The sequence below is a fragment of the Hemiscyllium ocellatum genome, chromosome 23, assembly GCF_020745735.1.
Source record: "Hemiscyllium ocellatum isolate sHemOce1 chromosome 23, sHemOce1.pat.X.cur, whole genome shotgun sequence".
NCBI lineage: Eukaryota > Metazoa > Chordata > Chondrichthyes > Orectolobiformes > Hemiscylliidae > Hemiscyllium > Hemiscyllium ocellatum.
In genome coordinates this window covers 60,265,434-60,282,986 of record NC_083423.1, presented here as the reverse complement: position 1 = coordinate 60,282,986, position 17,553 = coordinate 60,265,434, and the positions used below count along the sequence as shown (strand labels likewise).

The window sequence follows — 17,553 nt, the reverse complement described above, 5'->3', positions numbered from 1 at the left end:
CCCCCCTTCCCGTCTTCCCCCGCTCCCGTCTTACCCCCGCTCCCGTCTTCCCCCCGTTCCCGTCTTCCCCCGTTCCCGTCTTCCCCCCGTTCTTGCCCTTCCTCCCCTCTCCATTCTTCTCCCTCCCCATGCACTTCCCTGTCCTCCAGGCTATGGTGTTGTGTTTAAACAAACATTCATTTATTTAAACATGTTTTATTTTATTTTCAAAAGATAAAGATCTGCAAGGCACAGATGGTTCTGGATGTCTGAGTGGTGTTGATGTTCGAAGACGTATCCCCATCAAGTTAATCTCTAAACAGTCTAACCGAAATAGGATCTCATCCCGCATTCAGAGAAATATGAGCAGAAATTCTACAAAGTCTCTAACTGCAGATGAAGGTGACAACACGATAGCTTCATTGCAAAATCAGGTTAAAAGGTGGTGTGGACCCTGTTAGATACACATGCCTGGGGAGAATTACAGAATAATTCAGCTCACCCCTTGCCCTCTCCCTGTGACTGAAAGGGCCACCTTATCCCTTTGGCAAAAATTGAATCTGCCTCCAAAATCTGTTAAGCCAGGGCATTCTAGATCCTAACCACTCACTATTCTTTCCCTATCCACTTTAAATTTTCTGTTCTTGAATCATTTCACCAATCAAACACGGATTATCAAACTGGATCATCAAACTCACCCAATTCCTGTAGCCCATGCCTAATCAACCTAGCCTACACATCCATGGACACTTTATCCAATTTAGCATGGCCAGTCCACCTAACTTACACATTTTATGGACTGTGGGAGGGGAACGGAGATATGAGAGAAAGTACAAAATTCCATACAGACAGTCTCCCAAGTGTGGAATTAAACTTGGCTCCCTGGCGTTGTGAGGCAGCAGTGCTAACTACTGAGCCATCGTGCCACCCTACTTGGAAAAGACCTTTTAAGAATGTTAACACCTCTGTCAAATGTCCTCAACTTTCTCCAGAAAAAGAAGCCCATTTTCATCAATCTGTTTGTGTTTTGAAGTCTTCAAACACATCCTGAAGTGTTGTACCCTGCATAAATTTGAATGCTCCATTTGAGGCCAAACCAATGTTTGTGATTATAAGAATCTTATCCAGTATTTCTGTATCAGATGATGTTAAGAGAACTGAATTTCTCCAGTATCAGTATTCTTTAGTTTTCTGTATTTTTTTCTGAAATTTTCCTTCTTTATATTTCCAATTAGTTAGTGATCTACAGAATACACCCATTGGAGTAATGGGGCACTGTCATTACTTAATTCCTGTACTTACTGATCTATACAGGCCAAGGGATGTCTTGATTTGAAAATTCTCAAACCTATATAATTCCAAAACTCTCCAGGATCTCTCTAGTTCTCTAATCTTGGGCTCTTATGCAATTGCAATTTTAATCAACTCACTGTTGGTGGTCTTACTGTCAGTTGCCTTAGTCTTTTAAACTGGAATTTCCACCTTGCAGTTCTATACCCCTCTTAGCTCTTTTCATAAACCCTTAATACCAACCACTTTGCCCAAGTCTTTAACCATATTGACGAAAATTATTTGCATGCCTCAGTATTTTGTTTCATAATGTTCCTTGAAGCACCTTGGAATGGTTGTGTGAAATGGGAGGTGCTGGATGAGTACAAGTTGATAAAGAATGTAGATAGAGTGGTGCTGGAATATTCCTGATGAAGGAATTTTGCCCGAAATGTTGATTTTCCTGCTCCTCGGATGCTGCCTGAACTGCTGTGCTTTTCCAGCACCACTCTAATCTAGAATCTGGTTTCCAGCATCTGCAACCCTTGTTTTTACCTCGTTGATAAAGAATGTAATTGTAACAACATCAGGTGGGTAAAATAAATGTGGATACAGGCTGAATATAATAAAATCAGTAATTGGCAGAAGATTGGCACTAATTGATGGGCAGAATAATATTTTCTGCACAGTAATAATTCTGTGACAGGATTGGTTTAAGGAAGAATGGGACCGATTAGGGACCAATGAGAGAAACACCACATGGAGATAAGAAGCACAGCTGAGATAATTGCATTTATATTTGTCAAGGAAGATGATGTTGCCCAATTGATGGCAAAATAGGCAGTAATTCAAATGCATTTGAAAGTTTTGAATATAAATTTGTCAAGGATTCTTTTTAGAAATGAGTATGTAATACCTTACTTTCCTTGTGTTACACTGTTTGAACTGGTGGGCAGTTTGCATCTTGTGTTTTCTACCACCTCTGGATGACCTCTGACCTCTCTCCAGGACCTCCTCACAGCAATGAGATAAGATTGGAGGGCATTCAGAAATGGAGAATCGATTATAAGACATAAGAGCTGAAATAGACCATTCAGCCAAATTTGTTCTACTATTCAGTGAGATTATGTCTGTTTTGATTGTCCTCAGCTACAGCTTCTTGCCTTTCACCCGTAACCTTTGATTTCCTTAGTGATTAAATATCTATCAATCTCAGCTTTGTATATACTTTGCAACCCAGAATTGACATCCCTCTGCAGTAAAGAATTTCATAACTTTGGTACCCTCAGAAGAACTTCCTTTTCTTCCCAGTCCGAAATGTGCGACCCCTTATTCTGAGATTATGCCCTCTGGTTTGAGATTGTCCTACAACAAGAAGTAACCTTTTAAGCATTTACCCTGTCAATTCCCCCAAGAATGTTTCAATAAAATCTCTTCTCTTGCTCCTAAATTCCAATAAGCATAGGTTGAGTAGGTTGGGCCTATCTTCCTAAGACTGTTCTCCATAAGAGGTCAAACTACTAAAATTATCTGGGTTGCCTTTATGCTAGTATACACTTCTTAGAAAAGTGGCCCAGTTTCACTATTCCAACTATGGTCTGACCAGTCCCTACCTTTACACTCCGTTTCCTTAAAATAATGAGCAATATTTCATTTACCTTCCCTGTTATCTGCTGAACTTGGATGCTAACTTCTTGTGACTAAAAGAACTCCCATATCCCTCTGTTATTTTGCTTTCTGCAGTTTTTCTCCATTTAAGGAATATCCTGTTGTCCAATCTTGCTGCCAAAGTGCGTAACCTCTCATTTTCACATTATATTCCATTTGTTGAGTTTTTGCCCACTCTCTGTTAATCTGTATATATCCCTCTGCAGGTATATGGTTTTGTGTCATCCCAACCAATTGCCTTCCTTATTTTTGAGTTATTGGCAACCTTGGTTATACAAGATTCATTTTCCTCATCAAAATTATTGCGAGGTATTGTACATAATCGTGGCTATAACACTGTTTCCTGCTGCACTTGACTAGTTACAGATTGCCATCCTAAAGTGACCCCCTTATCCCAACTCTGTTTTCCATTAGTTAGCCAGTCTGTCCATGTTAATGTACAACCCCAACACCAAGGGCTCTTAGAAAGGGTGTGTGCACAGTACATTATCAAATATAATCTTAATGTGTGATGCATTATCAAATGCCTTTGAAAATTCAAATATGTTGCATCCACCGCTTCCCCTTTCACTTTATCTCCTTTATCTTTATCCCCTATTACCACTTCAAAGAATTCTGGTAAATTTATCAGGCATGATTTTCTCTTAGCTAAGCCATGCTGACGATTTGTTCGTGTGTATTTTGAAATGCTCTGCTATTTCAATTTATGTATTATAACTGACCTGCTTTCCTTTCATTCCTTATAGAATGATCTACTCTTTCTTCTATTTCTTACTTTCGTATTACTTAGTTAATCCAAAATTTGTTACTTTTTACGTATGGGGGTCATGTTCTATTGTGAAATGTTTGCTTTTGATATCATGTAGAAGGATTTGACTATAACGATGATGGGAGCTATGAATGCAAATCTGGAGAGGTGTTTGGAAGCCAGCATCGATTTCCTCTGCAGTTTTTCTGGGATTTTAAGGTAACTTTCTTAAAAAAAACTGTACATGTTGATTTTGAAATATTTTCATAAATCATGATGTTTAAACATGCTTTACAGATAAATTTGCTTGGAGAGAAAGATGACACTCCCATTCATTTCTGTGATAAATGTGGATTGCCAATTAAGATATATGGACGCATGGTGAGTGACATCCTCTGAATACTGTAGTAGATTTTTAGTTAAGAGAAATATGATTTTTTTTTTCCTTCTTCTTTCATATGTTGCATTTAACTAGTTACTTGGGAGCTGTTCATCGAGATTACAATTGTCTTGAAAAGTATGAACTCCAATTCTTTAATTTTATCTAGCAGGTTTAGACAGCTATTAGTTTTCCTGCAGATAAGCTTGTTTGTAAGCTAACACTTAAGCAATCTCATTTAACTATGAATTAATCTTCTGTCATAGGGTGAGTGTAGAGGAGATAATCTGCTCTCTTATTAGAGGGAGAGATGGTTGGTGATGATTTTAACCTGAAATTGTGTTGCTGGAAAGGCGCAGCAGGTCAGGCAGCATCCAAAGAGCAGGAGAATCGACGTTTCGGGCATGAACCTTTCTTCAGGAGAAGGGCTCATGCCCGAAACGTTGATTCTCCTGCTCCTTGGATGCTGCCTGACCTGCTGTGCCTTTCCAGCAACACATTTTCAGCTCTGATCTCCAGCATCTGCAGACCTCATTTTCTCCTAGATGAGTTTAACCTGACAGTCTCCATGCCTTGGTCAAGATTTAAAAAGTGCGGCTGTCACAATGGCCTCAGCAATATAGAAATTGAATGTGTGCTGTTGATGTCACTGCATCACAAACCAACCATCCAGCAAACAGAACTACTGAATGCCCAGACATTTCCCTCTCTGCCAAAATGTCTCTAATAAAATCTATCTGTCATTTAACTGCCCATTCTTTTAGCCTATCAGTGTCCTAAAAAAGTCAATTGCTATCATCTTCACTGCTACACCTCCAATATAGGTTAAGTGGTAAGTAAATGTCACCAGATTAGTATTCCAGAACCTCAGGTTAATATTCTAGCAATGTAGCTTCAAATTCCACCGAGACAAATGGTGAAATTTGAATACAATAAAATTATAGAATTAAAATTAAACCGCTAGTGATGATGCAATTGTCAATTGCTGAACAAATCCATTTGTTCACTAATGTCCTGTAGAGAAGGAAATTTACCATCCTTTGTCAGGGTGAGACCTAGAGCAATTTGGTTGACTCAGTAACTATCTTTGGAATGACCAAACATATGCTCAGTTCAGAGGCAGTTAAACATTGGCAATAAATGCTGGCCCACTTCCCATGAAAACTTTTTTAAAGAATTTGTGTTATCAGCAAATATGACATCCTACTCTCTAAACCAATATTCAGTATGTCAGTTTAAAAACTTGTATTAAAGCTGAATTAGCTCTGACCATGGGACTGGAATTGCTATAAGCATTGCAGCAAAGGCAATGCAAGCTAAAGCTTTGGAAAATCTTGAGACCACAGACAATAGGCGGGAGAGTAATGATCACCAAGTTGTCACTGGAGCTGTAGGAACTAATTCAATCCTTACTGTAGAAAAAGCATTTTGATCTGTGTGAGATGTCTCACCATAAGAATTAGGGAAAATCAGTGATAGCCAAAGTGACACTTCCTGCAGGAGCAAAACTGACTTTGGACATAATAACTGAAGGTGGCAGAACTCAAAGGAGTTGAATCTGATAGCATCTATAAACTGAAGGGGAAGCAAGTTAAAGTCAACATAGATTCTGATGAATCAGTCACAGAAAACATTGAAAATTAAAGCAAGAAGTCCTAGGGTGTATACAGTTTAATCTTTAATTTATGTAATGGACTTTAATTGGGAAGAAATATCACCTTTACATGTGCACCAAATCAAAACTAAGTGCTTGTAAAAAGAAAAATCAAATCAATTGATTTGATGAGCTAAAGGGCCTTTTTCTGAGCTGTTGACATCTGCCTATGGGCATTGGAAAACACAATCTGCAGTCCTTCAGTCTGAAAAGCCACCAATTTCTATAACCTACCTTTTTTTGAGCTTAATCTTCTTTCTATCCAAGCTGATACTGATTCTTCTCTTCCATGAGCCTCAATGTTTTTAAACAGCCTTTTTTGAGATATTTTGCCAAATGGTCTCTTAAACCTGTGTTGACAAGTGTTGTTCAACAAATTTTGCTATTGCTAGTTCATTCTTTTCAAATTAGATGTGACAAATTGTTGCTTTCTAATTGAGTGAGAATTTTTAATCAGGTGGACATTAAGACTCTTACGCTGCAGTTCCAGCCCTGTCAGAACAGGAAAATTCTGCAAAAGAAGACAATTCCTAGCATTAGTTTTGTTTTAAGAAGCAAAATCAAACAAGACAAGTGAAATACTGTAGATGCTGGGAATCTGATATAAAATTAAAAATTGCTGCCAAAGCAGCAGCATTTATGCCAAGAAAAACTGAGTTAATGCTTCAAGTTGCTCAGCTTTCAAATTAACATTGAAATGGCATTGTCTCAGGTACAGTTTTGGTATCCTTATTGACAGAAAGATATGGTTGCCATTGGGGAAATACAGCAAAGATTCATCAGGCAGGTTCCTGCAGTTGGAGACTGGGAAAGGATAATGGGTGTCCGATGAAGAACAGACTATGTGCACATTTTCGGGATTTATATGAAATGCATGTGATCTCATTCAAATATGCTACATTATTTTGCATGGGTCGATAGTGTAGATGTTTCGCCTGGCTGGGGATATCTAAATCTGGGGTGGGGGGGGCACTCTCAGAATGAGGGCAGATCATTTAGGGCTAAGATGAGAAACTTCTTTACTCAGAGAGTGGTGAGTCTTTGAAGTTCTGTACCTCAGAGGATTGTAGAAGCTTAGTCGATGAATATGCTGAAGGAAGTGATAGGTTTCTGAAGTAATTGTACAGAGGCCGATATTTTGTCACAATGTCACCCCCCATTTAGACATGGGAAGTCCTTAAAACTGATCTAGCTTCCTCAGAGCTAGCTCTCAGAGTGAACAGAACTTCTGACATTCCTGTTTATGCCTGTCAGCCAGGCGCTCCCTGATTAGACCAGATTAGTAGCCTCAATCAGGAAACATATTCAATGAGGGGCCACTTGGCTGACCTCGTTATAATTACTGCAGCTTCTACATATTAAAAGCATCTCTGGATATTGCAAGATGGTGGTATTAAGACAGAAGATTAGCCAAGATTTCATTGAACGACAGGGTGAGCCTGAGGAGCTGAATAACCACTTGCTCCTTTTTCTTATGTTCTTAGGTCTAGCTCTATTCGTGGAACATGGTAAAAAAGGTTCCCATTGAAGAAAGTTAAACCATGTTGAAATTTTCTTTTCTAGTTACTCCATTACAACTGGCTTCTGTGATGACGAGTCACTGCAGCTAGAAGTATTTTCTGGCAGAATTGTTGTAATGTGTGGTGCCCAATTGTTTATCTCTGTTCTTATCCATCAATACCAGTGCATCTCTTGTAAATTGTTACAGGATTCTTCCATCATGTTTGGTAATTTTAACCATTTGATGAATGTGGTGAGCTGGTTGACTCCTGATCAGTCCATGTATAGTGCTACCAGTGTTGGGATAAAAGGGGGTTAGTCCTGGACTTCACTTGAACCATGCTGCAAAGTGGCGAATTGAAAAGCTGTTTAGGGGAAAACTCAGGAGAGGGGATACTCAGGTCAAAAGATATGGAGACTCTGCAGTTCATATTTCGAATGAGGCTCCAAGAGATAGAGCATTCAATGATTAGAAAACAGAAGCAAAGAGGATAAAAGAAGGGAAAGAAATAGTAAAAAGGCAAAATTAATAGCACTTAACTGTGCATAGTGTTCAAGACAAAATAAATGAATTAATGCTATAAATAGAAGTTAATGATTATGACCTTCTAGTTATTACAGTAGATTTGAGATACAATAATAGTGAAAGCTTGCTAGAACACCAGTCAAAGTACACCCGCATTTCAGTGAAAGTCTAAGGAAGGATAAACTGGCATTGGCAACAGTGTAAAGAAGATGCTCCATTCATTCAAGTTATGGAGGGATTTTCTTATGAGGGCGTGTTGAGTAGTTTGGGCTTGTACCCTTGCTAACAAAGACCACGAACACCACCATGTATCCTGATCAACATATTTACCCTCGGGCTTGCTGCAGTGTACCAGCAAAGCTCAGTGCAAGCTCGAACAGCACTTCATTTTCTGATTGGGAACCCTGGAGCCTTCTGGACTGAATATAGAGTTCAACAATTTTAGGGCCTGAACATCTCTTCCTATGTGCTTACCCTAACCTGGGCCTTGTCAATACATGAGCTACTTCCACAAACAACCCTATGTCAGCTACTGATGGTCCTCATTACCAGCTGCTGAATCTCCCAAGCTGACCTTTAGCCATTCCTTTGTCTACTCAGTCACTGTTCTCTTTCTCTCTGGGCTCCAACACGTTTTTTTGGAAGTCCTATCTTTCGGAGCACCACCCCTTCATCAGGTAACTAATGGGGCAGGATCATAAGACACAGAATTTATAGCAAAAGATCACAGTGTCATGCAATTAAAACAATATGTTGGGCAAACCTAGATTGCTGTTAAGTCTTTCATCTTTTAGAATGGGTTGCAGGCTTTGGTTTAATAATATTTAAATCCCAGAACTATTTTTAAGTCACATTCTCAAGAAAACCATTCTAAAAGATGAAAGACTTAAACAGCAAACTAGTTTGTTCATTATATCATTTTAATTGCATGACATTGTGATATTTTGCTATAAATTATGTGTGATATGATCCTGCCCCATTAGTTACCTGATGAAGGAGCAGCACTCCAAAAACTAGTACTTCCAAATAAATCAGTAAGGCTATAACCTGGTGTTGTGTGATTTTTAACTTTGTCCATCCCAGTCTCGTAAATCCATTATCTCTTCCCCCCCACCCCAACTCTTCATGCTTGAATCCTGCCATTCCTTCTTCCATGTCTCAATGAACATAGAACATAGAAAGATACAGCGCAGTACAGGCCCTTCGGCCCTCGATGTTGCGCCGACCGAATCCTACCTAACCTATACTAGCCCAATAACTTCCAAATGCCTATCCAATGCCCGCTTAAATGACCATAAAGAAGGAGAGTTCACCACTGCTACTGGCAGGGCATTCCATGAACTCACAACCCGCTGTGTAAAGAATCTACCCCTAACATCTGTCCTATACCTACCACCCCTTAATTTAAAGCTGTGTCCCCTAGTAACACCTGACTCCATTAGCGGTAAAAGGTTCTCAGTGTCGACCCTATCTAAACCCCTAATATCTTATACACCTCTATCAACCTCCCCTAAAATCTTCCCTTCTCCAATGAGAACAGCCCCAAGTGCCTCAGCCTTTCCTCATAAGATTTTCCTACCATTCCAGGCAACACCCTGATAAACCTCCTCTGCACTCGTTCCAATGCCTCCACATCCTTCCTATAGTATGGCGACCAAAACTGCATACAATACTCCAGATGAGGCCGCACCAGAGTCCTATACAGTTGCAACATGACCTCAGGACTCCGGAACTCAATTCCTCTACCAATAAAGCCCAGTACACCATATGCCTTCCTCACAGCACTATTTACCTGGGTGGCAACTTTCAGACATCTGTGTACATGGACACCAAGATCCCTCTGCTCATCCACACTACCAAGTAGCCTACCATTAGCCCAGCAATCCATCTTCTTGTTACTCCTACCAAAGTGAATGACTTCACACTTAGCTACATTGAATTCCATTTGCCACATTTCTGCCCAGCTCTGCAACTTATCTATATCCCGCTGTAATCTACCACTTCCTTCCTCATTATCCACAACTCCACCGACTTTTGTGTCATCCGCAAACTTGCTTACCCAGCTTTCAAGCCCTTCCTCTAGATCATTTATAAAGATAACAAAAAGCAATGGTCCCAAAACAGATCCTTGTGGTACACCGCTAGTAACTGCACTCCAAGATGAACATAGTCCATCAACTACTACCCTCTGTCTCCTTCCAGCCAGCCAATTCCTAATCCAAACCTCTAATGTATCCTCAATGCCATACCTCCGTAGTTTTAGCATTAGCCTACCATGGGGAACCTTATCGAACGCCTTACTAAAATCCATATACACAACATCTACTGCTTTACCCTCGTCCACTTCCTTAGTCACCTTCTCAAAGAACTCAATAAGGTTTGTGAGGCACGACCTGCCCTTCACAAAACCATGCTGGCTATCCCTGATCACGTTATTCCTACCCAGATGTTCATAAATCTTATCCCTTACCATTCTCTCTAAGACTTTGCCCACCACTGAAGTCAGACTCACTGGCCTATAGTTACTAGGGCTATCCCTACTCCCTTTCTTGAACAACAATGCTTGCAACGATATTTCTTTTAGATTACTTACAGTGTGGAAACAGGCCCTTTGGCCCAACAAGTTCTCAGTGACCCTCCGAAGAGCAACCCACCCAGACCCATTCCACTACATTTGCCCCTTCACCTAACACTATGGGCAATTTAACATGGCCAATTCACCTAAACTGCACATTTTTGGATTGTGGAAGGAAACCGGAACACACGGAGTAAACCACGCAGACATGGGGAGAATATGCAAACTCCCCACAGACATTTACCTGAGGCAAATTTGTCTGGCGCTGTGAGGCAGCAGTGCTAACCACTGTGTCACAGTGCCACCGATATGACCTGCTGTTCAGTGTTCTAAGTTTATCAGTCTTACCAGTCAGGCTCCTTGCATTTAAATAGGTACAATTTAGCCTTCCAGTTCTCCCATATGCCTTATCATGCCTATGTCTTCTTTGTCTGCTGGTGTGTCCGAACATTTCTTCGACATCTTGCTCGCAGCTTTATATCAGCTGTGTTCCTACCCCCTGCCAAATTAGTTTAAAACCAACAGCATGAGCAAAACTCATGCAAGGATATGAGGTTCATTCTGTTTCAGGTGCAACCCATCTGTCCCAATGATCAAAAATCCAAAGCTCTCCCTTCGACCTATGCCATCCATTTTTATGCATATTAATCTGACCTATCTGCCTAATCCTATACTCAGTAGCACGTTGCACTGGAAGTTATCTTGAGATTACAGCCATAGTAGGTCTCCTCTTTCATCTGTAAATTTTGGTTGCAGGACCTAATTTATTTTTTTATCCATGTCATTGGTATCCAACATTTACAGCAACTGTTGGCTGTTCACTCTTTCTGTCTTCAGAATGCTGCTATGAGACGTATCTGACCCGAGCACAGGGGGCAACATACCATTCGAGAGTCTCGTTTGTGGCCATATAACCACTCATAATCAGTTCCCCTGAGAATTAAGTCTCCCTTAGTAAAGCGGTCGCAGTTTCTTCCTCCCCTACTGCAAGAGTTTGCTGCATTCCCTTGAGAGGCAATCCCACTCCCCACCCCCAGTATCCAACTTAGTATATCAATTTGAAAGGGGGATGGCTGCAGGGGACCTCTGAACTACCTGCCCATGCCTACTGGTTTTCTTAGTGGTTACCTAAGCTTTTCTACCTGTCCAGCCCTTACATTTAGCAAGCTGGTCACATCACCTGAATTATCTATGATGTTCTTAACCTTGTAAATGCTCCATAGTGAGTCTGTCTGCTGCTGCATCTGCTCCATGCAATTGATTAGGGGTTGTGGCTGAATGCACTTCCCACATACGAGGTCACCGTGGAGACTGGGAGTGTCCCTGATTTCCTATAAATCACAGAAAGAGCATTCCACAGGACCGAATTCTCCTGCCATTATGATCCTTACCAACTACAAACGATAAACTGAACAAATTACTCAACCTTGCCCACTACTTACCAAAACAGATTTCTCTCTCTCCTTTTTGCACTAGAATTGTCATATAATCTCTGCAGTGTGGAAATAAGTCCACATCGACCACACGAAGAGTAACCCACCCAGACCCATTTCCCTCTGACTAAAGCACCAAACACAATGGTCAATTTAGTATGACCAATTCACCTAACCTGCACATCTTTGATTTGTGGGAGGAAGCCCATGCAGACAGTCACCCAAGGCTGGAATTGAACCCGGCTCCCTGGTGCTGTGAGGCACCAGTTCTAACCACTGAGCCACCGTGCCACCTGTAGCGGTAACCTGAATTTTCCTAATGAAGTATACAAAAATAAGGACTTTACACTTTGTCTCCCACCCTGTACTACTTACTCAGTCCTTAAAGCTGGTTCCAAATCAGCCAATCACTTCACCACTTCCCCTGATTGTTTCTATCTCACAAGTACGCCTCCTCTCACACGTACGCTCCCTCTCTTTCACACTGTCTCTCTCTCATGCACTCACAGCATTCTCACACATGCACGCGCACACCCCCTCTCTGACACCCGCACCCATGCTATCGCGTGCCCTCGCTCTCATGCGCCCTCGTACTCTCTTTCAAACTCAGTGTTTTGCTGTATCCCACTCTTCTGCTCTCGCTTTCACCCTTTCTCTGTTTCGCTCTCTCTCTGTCACTCTTCCGCTCTCTGTCTTTTACAGACAAGCTCACTCTGTTCCAAGTCTAGGATTAAGTTGAAACAGTGAACCCAAAACTGATTTTGCTGTAAAGTCTTGCCATTATATGATGTACGGAACAAATGGGTATTTAATGTGTTGCCTCAAATGTGTATTTCTTCACAGATTCCATGCAAACATGTGTTTTGTTTCACCTGTGCGAGTTTGCAAGAGAAAAAGGGTGACAAGATGTGTCCTGGGTAAGACGTATTCTGATTGTATTGAGCTTTTCACTGCACTGTGCCTTTCTTGGTATTGAAAATATTTTAAACTATTTTACTTCATAACACCTGGCCTTTAGCAGCACAATTCCTGGCTCAGTAATATTGCCAGTTATTTCTCAAATGTTTTGATCAATTCATGCTATATCATGTAGACTATCTGAGCAGTACACTTCATGTACAGCCATTGGCAGTCCATATTATTTTAATCAACCTGTTATGACACCCCTCTGGGACAAGTGAGAGCTGAACCCAGGCCCTCTAGCTCAAATGTGGAGGTGTTGGACTGGGGTGGGCAAAGTCAGAAGTCACAGGGCACCAAGTGTTAGATCTCATATTTTTCATTTAGAATCTGAGTCGTGGGGTGGTTTCAGGTAACATTTATTATGATTTACTGCTTCATTTCTCCAGAGCAATAAGGCACACAAACGCTTCAGAATGTCTTAATGATACATTTTAAACTTGGAATATGCATGCCACCCAACCTCCCTTTTATTACTATTGGTCAGCGGTATGAGTTATCCCTTTGTAATTGGCTGTCTGATACAGCATTTTATACAGGTCAAGCTTGCCTCAACTACTTACGTGCAGTACACAGTTTAACTGTTGTTAGTCCTTAACCCAATGGAAATATTGCCACACTCAGCAATTTCAGTGTATTTCCAATTAAGCAAATCATATCACTAAAGGACAAAGAGATTGACAGGCTTGTGGTCCACCCTTGGTCATTCCTGATGTTTCCCAAACTTGTTTCTCTTCCTTCTTGAGGTTTTTCATATTGGACACTGCATTCAAGTAACCTTTGCCAGCTGCACTGTGTCAACAATTGACTGGATACTTGCCTATCATTTCAGGACCATATTCATTTCTCCTGGCTGCTTTTAGTATCTCAAACTGGTGCGAATCTTTTCCTTTGATGCTTTTAGTGATTTTTTTTGTATATAGGTTGATCCACAACTACTTCAAAATCTATTTGAACTATCTTAACTAAAACTTACTCTTAGTGTTGTAATAGATTGATTACATAATTCAAGAGAAACAACTAATTAGTGTGAAATGTTCTTATATATGTCTTGTGTGAAATTTTCTTATGTATGTTATGTGCAAGCAACTGCAACTGCACAAACAGGAACTTTGAGTCTACAGAGTTGCTGTTCTACTTGCGAAGACTACATTGAGCTAATATAATCCCAAGTTCTCGAATTGCTGTCAGCCTGTTCTGTTGCATTAGCCATGGGCATATCTAGCATCAGGTTATAGTCCAACAGATTTTTAAAATAACAAACTTCTGAAGCACTGCTTTGTCAGGTGATGTTTCAGATCTGGGGCGATACAGTGGTTCACTGGTTAGCACTGCTGCCTCATAGCATCAGGGATCCAGGTTCAATTCCATCCTTGGCTGACTGTCTGTGTGGAATTTGCAAATTAGATTAGATTACTTACAGTGTAGAAACAAGCCCTTCCACCCAACAAGTCCACACCAACCCTCCGAAGAGCAACCCACCCAGACCCATTTTCCTACATTTACCCCTTCACCTAACACTACGGACAATTTAGCATGGCCAATTCAGCTAACCTGCACATTTTTGGACTGTGGGAGGAAACCAGAGCACCCAGAGGAAACCCACGCAGACACAGGGAGAATGTGCAAACACCACCCAGACAATTGCCTGAGGTGGGAATTGAACCTGGGCCTCTGGCGCTGTGAGGCACCGTGCCACTATGCCGTGTGTCTGCGTGGGTTTCTTCTGGGTGCTCCAGTTTTCCCCCAGAATCCAAAGATGTGCAGGTAGGTGGATTGGCCATGCTAAATTGCCTGTCTTGTCCAGACATGTGCTGGTTTAGGTGGGTTCATCATGGAAATGTTGGGTTGCAGCCATAGGGTAGAGGATGAGTCTGAGTGAGATGCTCTTCGGAGGGTCAGTGTGGACCCAATAGGCAAAATGGCTTGTTTCCACACTGAAGGGATTCTCTGATAAAAGGGGCGGCACTAGGTTGTTTCCAGAGTTGAAGGAGTTAATTTACAAGGGGAGGCTGAGAAGACTGTGATTATGTTCATTGGAATTTAGGAGAATGGGAGGGGGCGGAGGTTGGATCTTACAGGAACATATAAAATTATGAAGGGAATAGATAAGATAGAAGCAGGGAAGATGTTTTCACTGGCAGGTGAAACTAGAACAAGAAGGCTTAGCCTCAAAATTAGGGGCAGCAAATTTAGGACTGAATTGAGGAAAAGCTTCTTCACCCAAAGGTTTGTGAATCTGTGGAATTCCCTGCTCAGTTGAGGCTTCCTCATTGAACGATTGAATGTTTTTAAAGCTAAGATAGGTAATTTTTTAAACAGTAAAAGAATTAATGGTCATGGTGAGAAGATGTGTAGGTGGACCTGATGCCATTAAACGATCAGCCATGATCTTATTGAATGACAGAGCAGGCTCAAAGGTCCAGATGGCCTACTCCTGCTCCTGAGTTCTTATGTCTCAGTAGTTAGCACTGCTGCATGACAGTGCCAGGGACCCAGTTTCAATTCCAGCCTCAGAAGACTATAGAGTTTGCACATTCTCCCCATGTCTGTAAGGGTTTCCTCTGGGTGCTCTGCTTTCCTGCCACAGTGTAAAGGTGTGCAGGTTGGGTGGATTGGCCATACCAAATTGCCCTTAGTGTCCAGGGATGTGTAGGTTGGGTGAATTAGCCATAGGAAATCAGGTTTTATAGGGGCTGAGTCTGGATGGGACATTCTTCTGAGAGTCGGTGTAAATTTGTTGGGCCAAATGGCATGACTCCACACTGTAGGGATAATCTGATTCTGTGTTTATCTATAAAGAGATCTGGGTGTACATACACAGTGGTCACTGAAAGCAAGTATGTGGGTGCAGTAAACAGGAAGGATTATGTATGTTGGCCTTCATTGCAAGAGGGTTTGACTACTGGAGCAAGGAAGTCTTAGTTCAGATGTAAAATGCCTTGATGAGACCTACACCTAGAGTTTGTGTGCAGGTTTCCTTACTAAATAACAGATAAACTTCCCAAATGGGTAACCTTCGAGGTTTATAAAATCAAAGTTAAAAATCACACAACATCAGGTTATAGTCCAACAGGTTTAATTTGAAGCACACTAGCTTTCGGAGTGACGCTCCTTCATCAGATGATTGTGGAGGGCTCGATCGTAACACAGAATTTATCGCAAAATTTGCAGTGTGATGTATCTGAAATTATAAAATGAAAAATTGATTGTCTGTTAAGCCTTTCATCTGTTAGAATACAGTGATAGTTTCAGTTCTTTCATGTGTAAATCACAAAACCCTTTTTTTTAAAGTTGCATTCTCGGGTTAGCTGTTAACAATGGTGATAGCTAGACAATATGTTGAAGGTGTTAGCCCCCTGTGTTCTCTGTCTATGACCTGATGTTTAGATTGATTCTAATCTAAAAAGTGAGATAACAGAGTTTTACATAAATTCATGCAGCTTTTGAGCTCAGAGTTCTACATGAATGTATGCAGTTTTTCAGCAAAGTGCAATGTAACTCTGCAAGTACAAATTCACCACACAAAATATATGTGTGCATGTGGGTCTTTGTCTGTCAGTGTATGTGTGGGGGGGTTGTGAGTGTGAGAAAGTGGATGTGTAGTGAGTGCAGAGTGTCTTAAGTCTGTGAGGGGATGCATGTGGGAGTGTGTGTGTCTGTACGGGTGTGTGTGGGTGTCTGTGTGCGTGTCTTTGTGTACCTGTATCTGTGTGTGTGTGTGCGCGTGTGCGTGTGTGTGTGTGTGGTGTAATGTGACATGAACCCAAGGTCCCAGTTGAGGCCCTCCCTATCGGTACCGAACTTAGCTATCAGCCTCTGCTTGGCCACTTTCCTCTGCTGCCTGTCCTGAAGTTCATCTTGGAGAATGGTCACCCAAAGGTCCAAGGTTGAATGTCCTGGACCACTGAAGTGTTCCCCAACTGGGACGGAACCCTCCTGTCTATTGATTGTTGTGCGGTGCCCATTCATCCATTGTCGTAGCCTTTGCTCGGTTTCCACAATGTACCATGCCTCCGGGCATCCTTGCCTGCAACGTATAAGGTAGACAACATTGGCTGAGTCACATGAGTACCTGCCATGTACACCTCCCACCTTGTATCACCACTATAACAGCTAACCCGAGAATGCAACTTTAAGAAAAAGGGTTTTGTGATTTACACATGAAAGAAGTGAAACTGTATTCTAACAGATGAAAGGCTTAACAGACAATCAATTTTTCAATGTACAATTTCATTTACATCACACTGCAAATTTTTGCTATAAATTCTGTGTTACGATCGAGCCCTCCACAATCACCTGATGAAGGAGCGTCACTCCGAAAGTTAATGTGCTTCCAATTAAATCTGGTGTTGTGTGATTTTTAACTTTGTACACCCCAGTCCAACACCGGCATCTCCAAATCATGTATAAAGTCAAAAGCATGGAGAGGGTGAATATCCAAGGTCTTCTGGGAGTTTGGGGGAGCCCAAAATTATAGGTTTAGGTGACGGGAAAGATTTAAAAAGTACATGAGGGGTAGCTATTTCATGCAGATGTTGGTGTGTGTATAGAACAAACTGCCAGTGGAGGCAGATACAATTATAACATTTAAAAAGCATCTGGATAGGTACATGAATAGGAAGTATTTAGAAGGATATGGACCAAATGCTGGCAAATGAGATTAGCTCAGATCGGGATGTCTGGTCGGTTTGGATGAGTTGGACTGAAAGGTCTATATCCATGATACACAGCTCTGAGTGCAGTATAAGTTTACCAGACTGATTATTGGGATGGCAGATTTGTCATACAGAGATCTATTGGATGGTTGACTTCAGAACAATGAGAGGAGATCTCAGTCAATGTGTAAAGTTCTGACAAGG

At 41.3% G+C, this 17,553-nt stretch overlaps 1 pseudogene; it reads left to right on the top strand.

Annotated features, from left to right (window-relative positions):
- The first annotated feature begins 249 nt into the window (after positions 1–249).
- LOC132826967 (E3 ubiquitin-protein ligase Hakai-like) overlaps positions 250–17,553 on the top strand; it is a 35,451-nt pseudogene continuing 18,147 nt past the window's right edge.